The sequence below is a fragment of the Aythya marila genome, assembly GCF_965140915.1.
Source record: "Aythya marila genome assembly, chromosome: 2".
Classification (NCBI taxonomy): domain Eukaryota; kingdom Metazoa; phylum Chordata; class Aves; order Anseriformes; family Anatidae; genus Aythya; species Aythya marila.
Genome location: NC_139043.1, coordinates 8951680 through 8961502, shown reverse-complemented (window position 1 = coordinate 8961502; position 9823 = coordinate 8951680).

Sequence of the window (9823 nt, the reverse complement as noted above, 5' to 3'; positions counted from 1 at the left end):
TTATAACAGGACTGGGTTCACACTCCCTCCGTCTTCAGAAAACAAGGATGGGGACAGAGAGGGCAACCTGGTGGCCATGCAGCAGGATGGGGAGAGCTGAAGCACCCTGTGAAGGGCCCGAGCTGCCCTGGTCCCCACAGGGAGCTTCATTTGGCCCTGAGGGGCCACCCCGCTGCAGAGACCTGGCTGCACGGAGGTCTTGTCTCAGTTCTGTTTGCTTCCTTGCATGTTCCTTACGCTTCTATCTAAAGGCTTTTTGCTGTGTTGCCTATGCCAGGCTGAAAAAAATATATATATATATTTATATATGTATATACATCTATATACACACGCGCAACCCCCTTGCAATTGGTTCCTGTAATGGATTTCAAGCCCAGCTACACCTCTGGCTCAGGCAGCCCGACCTAAGGATTTTATTGTGCCCTTTCCAAAGCTGCATGTTAAAACCAGTTCCCAGAGAATATTCTGGGCTGCTTGGTATAAACAGCAGCAGCCTAAAGCCTCTGGCAGGGCCGTGCCTGGCTGGCAGCCTCTCCATCCCCTGTCCTCGCCCTGCTCCTGGTGTCTTTTGGTCTGGTGCACAAAGGGGGCAGAAGGCTCAGCAAGGGTGGGTCGGGGCTGTCCCCGGGGCAGAATTTCTCCCCATGGCGGTGGGAATTGCATCATTAGTGGCTGGCCTGGGGATGGGCAAAGGTGTGGCTGAAGGACGTACACTAGACTTAATTATTTAACTTTATGAGGTTCAGGAAGGAGAAAAGCCCTTGTACCATCATGCCCGGCATGAGTCCTTGCAGCCAGGGCCAAAAAATCACCTTTCTGAGTATCTTTCAGAGAGCTGGCAGCATTTATGAGCTCTGCCTCTCACGCAAGCATGTCATCCTTTAAGATACACTCACCAACATAATGTAGTCTACAAAAAAATGAAGACTTCTGTGAAGTTTGGCTTTCATGTTTTTTTTTTTTTGTTTTTTTTTTTTTTTTGTTTTTTTTTTATGTCATGGGTAACTTCACGTCTTTGCTCAGAAAGCCAAACCTAAATCTCCTAACGAAACACCACCTTCACAGGGAGCCCACTGGGTCAGGCTGCTGTGCCTCTTGTTGGCAGCTTCATGCTTTGGAAAACCCGTGAGATCTGAATATTGGTGTGTTGGGATGTTATTATTTTTTTTTTCATTTGCTTTCAGATTGTTGACATTTCAAAATCCTCACTTCCAAGGCTTTGGCCCCATGGGCAGGAGCCTGTGGAAGGCTGGGGTCCATGTTGGCTCCTCGAGGGGGGGTTTAGGGATGCTCTGGAGCACAGCAACAACTGGAGCCTGTGGTTCCCCCCAGCTCTGTCTTTTGGGCGCATCATGGTCCAAACCCTGACCATGTGCTCACATGGCACTGGGGATGGATAGAAGGACAGAAGTCCTTCTTTTGTGTGTGTGTGTGTTTTTTTTGTTGTTTTGTTTTGTTTTGTTTTGTTTTTTGCTTGCTTTTGTGAGGTTGGGTGGTTTTTTTTGATTGGGGGGGAAGGTTGGTGGTTTTTTTGTGTGTGTTTTTTGGGGGGGGGAGGGGAGTTTTTTGTTTGTTTGTTTTTGTTCTTTTGGGGGTATTTTGGGGGTGTGCTCTTTGGATAAAACAAATATTTCTCTGCCCAAATTACCCCACTTTGCTGAGGCGGAGGACAGGTAAAAGTGAGTGTGTGACAGCTCCCAGATCTTCCTTAACTCTTCCTTTTCCCAGCAAATAAAAACGAGCAGATCCTTTCTAGTGAAGCCCAGAGATTTGTGGCTGCTCTGAGGATGTGACCAGGCTCTGTGTGGATGTGCCCTGTGCTGAAGCCCTGGAACCTGCCAGTTGCTGGCTGTTGGGTTGCACTTTGGAACAAGTAACGTGCTGTTAGTGTCATCCTATTTTGCTTTTCTGCTCTATTTTCTACTTCAGTTTCACTTCACTTCAGTATAGAGATGGGCTTGGAGAGCCTGGAGGCAGGAGCAGGAGGTCTCAGCTGCTCTTCTCCATGGATAACGGAGGACAGGGGTGTTTGCAGCAGTTCCCTGCTAGAGGTGTAACAGCATTCAAACCCCCATCCTGTTTATTTTTGTGTCACATTTCAGATTTACTGTATGCTCAGAATATGTACGGTTAGTTTTATATTTTTTTTAATCTTTATTATTTTATTTTTTTAAAGGTATCTGGTTTCTGAGTTGTCTGCAAGAATGGAGGTTTTGCATAAGAACACTGCAAGTCCTTTCCCCCCAGATCCAAGGCGTGTTATTCACCATCTCCAGCCCACAAACACACAAAACTGGTATTTGTTCCTCACAACTGATCAGAAAAGAAGATCTCAGATCCTAAAGCACCTCTTTGCAGCAAGAAAGATGAGGGTTCATGCTTTGAAATAAAAGGGGCTGAGAGACACTCACCAGTTTTAATCAATAAAGCCAGAAATACGCTGGCTCTGAGCTCACCCCTACAAGACCAGGGTTTGAACTCCCTGGGACCAGGCTGAAGATGTGCTGAGTCACCGAAGGACATCACCACGAACAAGAAAAGCCTCAGCACAAGACGCTTGTTAGACCTTTAAGCATTAAAAAAAAAAAAAAAAAAAAAAAACCTGCTGGAAATGATCCTGCCTTCCCCCCGGACAGCCCCCTCATCAGCAGCATTCACAGTGTGAGAACCCATTTCACCTCTCAGAGAGGAGGTAATTATTTCTTGTCAGTTAGGCTCAATCACTGAACTCTAAACAGCTGGTGGTATATCACCATTTAGCCTCATTTACCACCATGATAGCCTTTTAGCTGTTCTACATTTCACGCGTTCTCTGCCATTTTGCCCATAAATTCTCCTCAAAAAAAATCATAAAAATTTATGAGGGGGGAAAAAAAAAGAAAAAGCATAAAATGGAGGTGGCTAAGAGAAAAAGTACTAAAATTTTCAAATGAAGATGAGGTTGCATACCCCCAGCTGTGTGAAGTGCAGTGATTGAGGGTCTGGCTGATGAGGGTTGATTGCCTTCCTCCTGCTCCTTGCCCCCATTAAAGGAGAAGTGCATCCTCCCTCTGGGTGCGGCTGATTAACGGCAGCGCAGGGAAGACCTGGGAACAACTGTGTCTTCCACGTTTCGATGTGATCCATGGATTTTCCTGACCCCCTTCCAATAAACTAGCACCCTTAAACAGCCTGAAAGGTTTATAGGAACAGAAACTGGGAGGCATCACTTTGCAGAGGGACCAGCTTGTGGCAGCGTTTAAGATGGAGAATGTACCAATACATTATCACCTTATTCAGTTAAATGGGATTTGGCTTCCAGGATGGCTTTTGTGACACAAAAGTCCAGGCTGAAGTTGCATTTGGTAGTCACTGTGAAATAGCAAAATCCTGTTTTTATGGTCCAGGAGTTCCTGGGCTCCCCTGACCAAGTCCCAGTTACTTCCCTGGGGCTAAGGTTTTGAATCTAGCCACTGTTTGCAGAAGCCCCAGTTCCAATGTTAATAGTAATAATAAAGACAAGCAAATGATAGGAAGTGACAAAGAATAGGCTGACTTAAGGGCCACTGAATACCTGTGAGGGAACATTAAAACCATCCTAGAGCAAATCCAAAGCAGACCTTCTGTTTTATTGAAGATCCACCCAAGCACAAAGTGGTAAGGATCCAGATGATGCAGGAGTGTTATTTCTGATCTCATTTTCTATCAACTTTTCTTAAGAAATGAGATTTCAGAAAGATGTAAAAACAAACAAAACAAAACAACAACAAAAAATTAGATCATGCAATAAGTAAAATTAATTTTGCCTGTGTGGAGAATACTTGATGCCAGCCACCACTAATATATGTATTACCCAAAGAGCACCATCATATGCTCATAAGTACCTGAGCTGGGACCACTTTTCTCTGTGCAGTGCTAAACAGACACCGCATATTTGAGAGAGTGCCCACACTCCCTGTAACCTATCTTCCATTAGAAAAATAAACAACAAAAAGCCCCCAGCCTCCTCTGGGATGAGGGCTGTAAGGGCAGACAGGAATCCCAACCCCCTGAATACCTTTTGGCCACTATTAAAATACATGGAAGAGCTTTTTTTACATCTTGCTTTTAACCTCTTGGCCATTTCCACAAACCCTCAATCCCTGCAGGGTGGAATCCAGGTTAAGGAGGGATGTGCGAGGCACTGAGCGTGGTGTTGTGCACCTGATTCACCATATAGGTGCATGTAGGAGGGAAAAAAAAATGCAAAAACGCTATCCCTCCTTTCTCGTTAACTTTCCTCCAAGTAAAGATTGTGCGATGCTGTAAGGGAATACCAAAGTTTCCCTTTTTGGAAGACGGACGAATTTGTTTGCAACCCAAGGAAACAGGATTGGAAAGGGCTGATGGGCAGCTCTCGCTCTGTTGTCATAAAATCCTTCTCATGGGAGTACAGTCTTTTTATCAGCAATTTCATGAAAACTGGTTGTTAATTAGCAACTAACGATTACTGGAATAGAGCACTAGAATAAGAAGAATTGGAAACGTTCACTTCGTGTGTCCTCTCCAGAGCCTCCACAATGCAGAGCACATCTCCAGAGAATGACTTTCCCAGGTCAGCACCTCTATTTTTTTTTATTTTTTTTTTTATTTATTTTTTTTTTTTTTGTCAGCTGAAGGCATACCTTTCCTCAGTGATCGTTGCAAAACAGTGAACATGGGTGGATGAAAATACGTAATATACATCCCGCAGTTACCAGAACTGGCATTTGAAACCAAGGAGCAGTGGTGCTGTGTGACCAGTCAATTCTCATTGAAGCAATGCGCGGATGTTTTCTGTAGTTTAAGCCCTGGTATTTGAAAGGCAGAACATGCAGAGCAAAAGCAGAGAAAATCTTTGACAGCTGAACCATTCAAAATAAATAAATAAATAACCAAACAAATAAACACCCCCTGAAATCAATATTCAAAATAAACATCCTCTAAAATCATTATTCACAGGGGGATTCCACTTAGGGAGTTGCTTTGTATTTTGAAGTCCAGCACTAATTCCTCGTACTATACATACACATACTAATACTTCAGTTCTGGAAGTGCCTGACACATTGATCCTGAAAAGGCTTTTTTTTTTTTTCCCCCCTCTATGGCTCACCACATCTGTAGATCAGCTATCTGCAATTAATTCACTGCTCTTTCTCTTCCTTTTTCTTGGCAACACTCAGCTTACAGCAAAAATCCTTACTTATTAATACCAGAGTGCATGCTCTTGCACTTTGCAAGATTTAATTTAATCTCATCTTTATTATTCTAATTCTCTAGCTCATCCAATTCCTGTAAGATGCTCCAGTTCTCCTCCTCCTCCTCACTCAAGCCCTCCCTCACGCGTCTCCCAGCACGCTTGGTGAGCGCGCTCCCAACTCTTCATGCCCAAATCGTTACAAATTAATTAAGGTCAATCAAGACCAATTTTTGAAGCACTCCACTCAGCATCTCAAAATTTAATTTTAAAGGCTTACTTATTCCTCCCTTGGTCACTCCTTTTCTATCCCTTCAATAGCTAGTTTTTAGTCCCATTGATTTCCTCTTCAGCTCTGCATTTGCCAGCCTCCAGCTGAAGGTTTAGTTTTCCAGCCTTCAAAACACACTACTGCATGAATACTGCATTCAGGTTCCTAAAAAATAACACGTTCGTTGGTGGGAGATTTTAAATTTGTACTGGGTTTACGTGGTAAGGTTTTGGTAGCAGGGAGCTGCAGGGGTGGCCTCTGTGAGCAGAGCCCAGCAGCTGCCACATGGCAGATCAGAGCCCACTCCAGCTGGCCCCAAAAGGACCTGCTGCTGGACAGAGCTGAGCCTTGAGTAATACTGGTTGGGCCTCTGGGAGACCAGAGTTAAGGGATAAAAAGGCTGTGCTACAGTAGCTGGGAGAGAGGAATCAGAAATGTAAGAGAGCCAGCCCTACAGCCCCAAGGTGAGCGCAGCAGGAGGGCAGGAGGTGCTCCAGGCATGCAGCACAAGTTCCCCTGCAGCCTGTGGAGAGGCTCCTGGTGGAGCAGGCTGTCCCCCTGCACCCATGGGTCCCACATGGAGCAGATCTCCACGCTGCAGCCCCCCCATGGGTGGAGGAGCCCCTGGTGGAGCAGGTGGATGTGGCCTGGAGGAGGCTGCAGCCCATGGAGAGCTCCCGCAGGAGCAGGCCCCGGGCCAGAGCTGCAGCCCGTGGACAGGAGCCCACGCAGGAGCAGGGGGTCTGGGGGGAGCTGCTGCCCATGGGGGACCCGTGCTGGAGCAGTTTGCTCCTGGGGGATGGACCCCGTGGGATGGAGCCGTGTGGGAGCAGTGCTTGAAGAGCTGCTGCCCATGGAGAGAAGCCCCCGTGGGCTCAGTTCGCGAAGGACGGCATCCATGGGAGGGACCCCGCATGGAGCAGGGGTAGAGGGGGGCCGTGAGGGAATGGCGGGGACAAAGCCTCAGGGGCTCACTGCAGCCCCCAGTCCCCAAATCCCCTGTGCTGCTTGGGGGGAGGATGTAGAAAAGGGTAGATGGGGGAAGGTGTTTTTTGTTTTTAGTTTCTCACAGCTCTATCTTGTTGATAATAGTCAATAAATTATATTAAAGTCCCTACATTGGCTGCTTTGCCCATGACAGTAATTGTTGAGGGATCTCCCTCTCCTTATCTCAACCCTTGAGCCCTTTCTATCATATTTTCTCCCCCTCCTCCTTTGAGGAGGGGAGTGAGAGAATGGCTGTGGTGGAGTTCAGCTGCCCAGCTGGGTGAAACCACCACAAACTTTCAGAAATCACATGGACTGCTATGCCTGATCCTAAATGTGATCTTAGAAAGGAAGATTGTTTTTCAGGTCATGATGCTGTCTTGAGATCTACCCCCAGTAACGATGTGACATGCTAGTAATGCTCCAGTGAAAACGTAGATATTGGATCACTGGTAGCCACTTCAAGTGATAGCAGGGTGATAGTGTGATTTATTACATTTTCCTCTGTGAATAATATTAACAGATTGTAAAGCTTCTCCTAAGTGCAAAAAGGCAGATTTTCTGACCTCTTATCTAAATATATAGTACTCCAGTGAAATTAACCTTTACTGATGGTGATAGAATTGTGTTCAGAATATAACTGATGGTGAACAGATTGAGTTTGTTCAGAGCTCCTTTATGTCATAACTATAAGCAGTATTTGAATGCAGAGATCTTTTATTGGACATGTCAGTACAGCTGAAAAAAACAGAAAAGCTTTAAACCCACATGTGTTTCTCCTATACTCATGTTATGAGCTACTTGTTAGCCTCAAGATCTTTTCAGCTGTTCACGCAAGCACAAGCCTCATGTACCATCACCTGTCCTCAGTCATTTGTTTTTCTGTTCAGGATGCCTTTGTACAGCTCTGCAAGAACCCTACACTACAGCACTGATGTAAAAGCAGGGGCCCAGGGATGCTACCACAGTAAAACAATATGGTATGTATGGCTCTTTTCCTGGCAAGTTTGAAGTTCAAGTTGTACATCAAAAGACAACAAAGCAATCATGAGGAAAATAAAATTTTATTCACATATTTTAGGTACAATAAATATATTTGCATGTTGACATTGTAAACATGGAATTACATGTAAAAAAACTTGCATGAGATTATTTTTGTGTTGCCATTTTTACATTCACTTAAAGAGGTATGACAAAGATCTCTTGTGCAAGTGGAGGATTTGGAATAGTTCAGTGTTACATTCACGAAATGAAGTAAACAGCTTGTGCAGATGATGCTGTAGTAAACATGAGGCAGATGAACCCCCAGTGGAGTCAGAATGATACAGTCGGCTGTTGAATTTATATTCTGAACTGCTAATAAACAAACTCTGTCATCCAGATTAGAGCAATACATTTTAAGTGATTCTCAAAACACCTAAATATATATACAGCATTTAAGACTTTATAGGTTAGGAAGGATCACATTCAGTAATAGTAATAGGAGGTAGAATTGTGTCGACAGTGCTTGTATTTCTAAGTGACAATAAAAAAGCGCTATTACTATCACTGAATTCAAGAACAGAACTCCTGAAAAAGTAAAAAGGATAAAAGAGGTGTTAATCCTGTTCCTCCTGGCTTGCCACAAATGCTAGAGCATCTATAAAAATGCTGTAATTCTCCAACACAGGTAAAACTGCAAAGCAAAACTGTTAAGTGGTATTTCTCCAGTGCTCTGGTATGGGCAGCATCTCCTAAGGTGTGACACCTGTAAACGCAACTTCAAATTCAGGTACTATGAAGTCTGCAAAGAAAAATATAGTATGCTAATGCTTCCAGCATGGAAGATTTAGTCTTCAGGTATCAAAAGGGCTGGAAGTGAGAACAGAACAGAAAATACAGCAAAAGATTGCATGCTATGCACTAAGATAGGATGAAGTCTGGAGGGATGAACGTAGAGTCAAAAGATCAAGAACATAACAAGGATACAAATATCCTTGTGGGAATGGAAAAATAGGGGCAAATGAGATGGAAATGAGGTAATGCACAGGGTAGAGGAAAAGGGCACCACAAGAGAAAAGAAAGTTGACTCATTCTAAGGGCAATTTGTGTCAATAAAAACTATACACAGTGGCATAGAAGATCAGCTGCGAATAAATTAGAGTTAGCATCTCATCTTTGGTGTGTCTGTAAGTGAAAATGTGTATAAATTAGAAATTAAACAGTTGAAGAATTTCGCTGCCTGCAAAAGAAATCCTGCAAAAGAAAATATTATTTAAATGGAAATAAAACTATTCAGAAGTCGGCCTGAGGAACACTAGGAAAAAATACAGCGGATATTAAAAACCATTAGATGTACATAGAGATAATTTTGACCCAGTGAACGAATGCAACATTAACACAGCAGTGCTCTGTTTAAACTGTGATCTTCCAAGTAACTACACATAACATCGCAATACAGCTCCATTTAACCATACGCCTTTACAAAAACATTCTTAATGATTAAAATTATTCAGATGGTAAAAAATGGCTTAACCTGAGCGCTGTTACATGAAACAAGGAGTGCAACGCGTTGAAAAGCTGTATGTATACAAGGCCCATTTCCTGTTAGTTAGAAAAACGTGTATCCAACCAAGAAGTGAGAAAGCAACACAGGCACCTAAAAGACCCAGTGAGATTAACTTTCCCCTTGAGGTTTTGTCTAGTGCAATAGGGACCACACTTTCCACCAAAATAAGCATAGAAATAGAAAAAGAAAAATAAAAAAAATATATAAAATATAAATTAAAAAAAGAAAAAGCAAAAAAACAACCCTGCAAAAAGTAGTGTTATAAAGAACAAAATGATCCTTCCCAACCATATTATACCAGAAGATGGTATACGTAAGGATCCAATATGAATCAGGTTTTGTACACAAGGCCCTGTGCTCATGTAGACAATAAGTCATCTTCGTGATTAAAAATTAGGTTACAAAAAAACCTTACATAAAATCCTTAGGATTTAACACTAATTGAAGATAAAATACTTCCACAATTATGTTTATGAATTAATGGTTAAGGCATTTAAGGTAACATTGAAACAAAAGCCCTATGTTACCCTAAATGACCCATACATACCCTTTATAACATAGCTAACTTTATGCAACCTGTTCATTTTCCTTCAAATTTATTTCTCATCCAACATGCTGCTAAAAATTAAAAAGCACAAAAAAATAATTTAAAAAAGGTTCATGTCTCAACAAACAAAAATGCCTTTTTAACAGGGAGCACGTGAAAGCCAGATTTCTACCTTCGAGCATCACAACCCACGTAACAAACATGGTACCAGGCGAAGGACAGAACAACACAATGCTATGCCAGAGAACAAATCCAGGAAATCTCCCCAATACGACA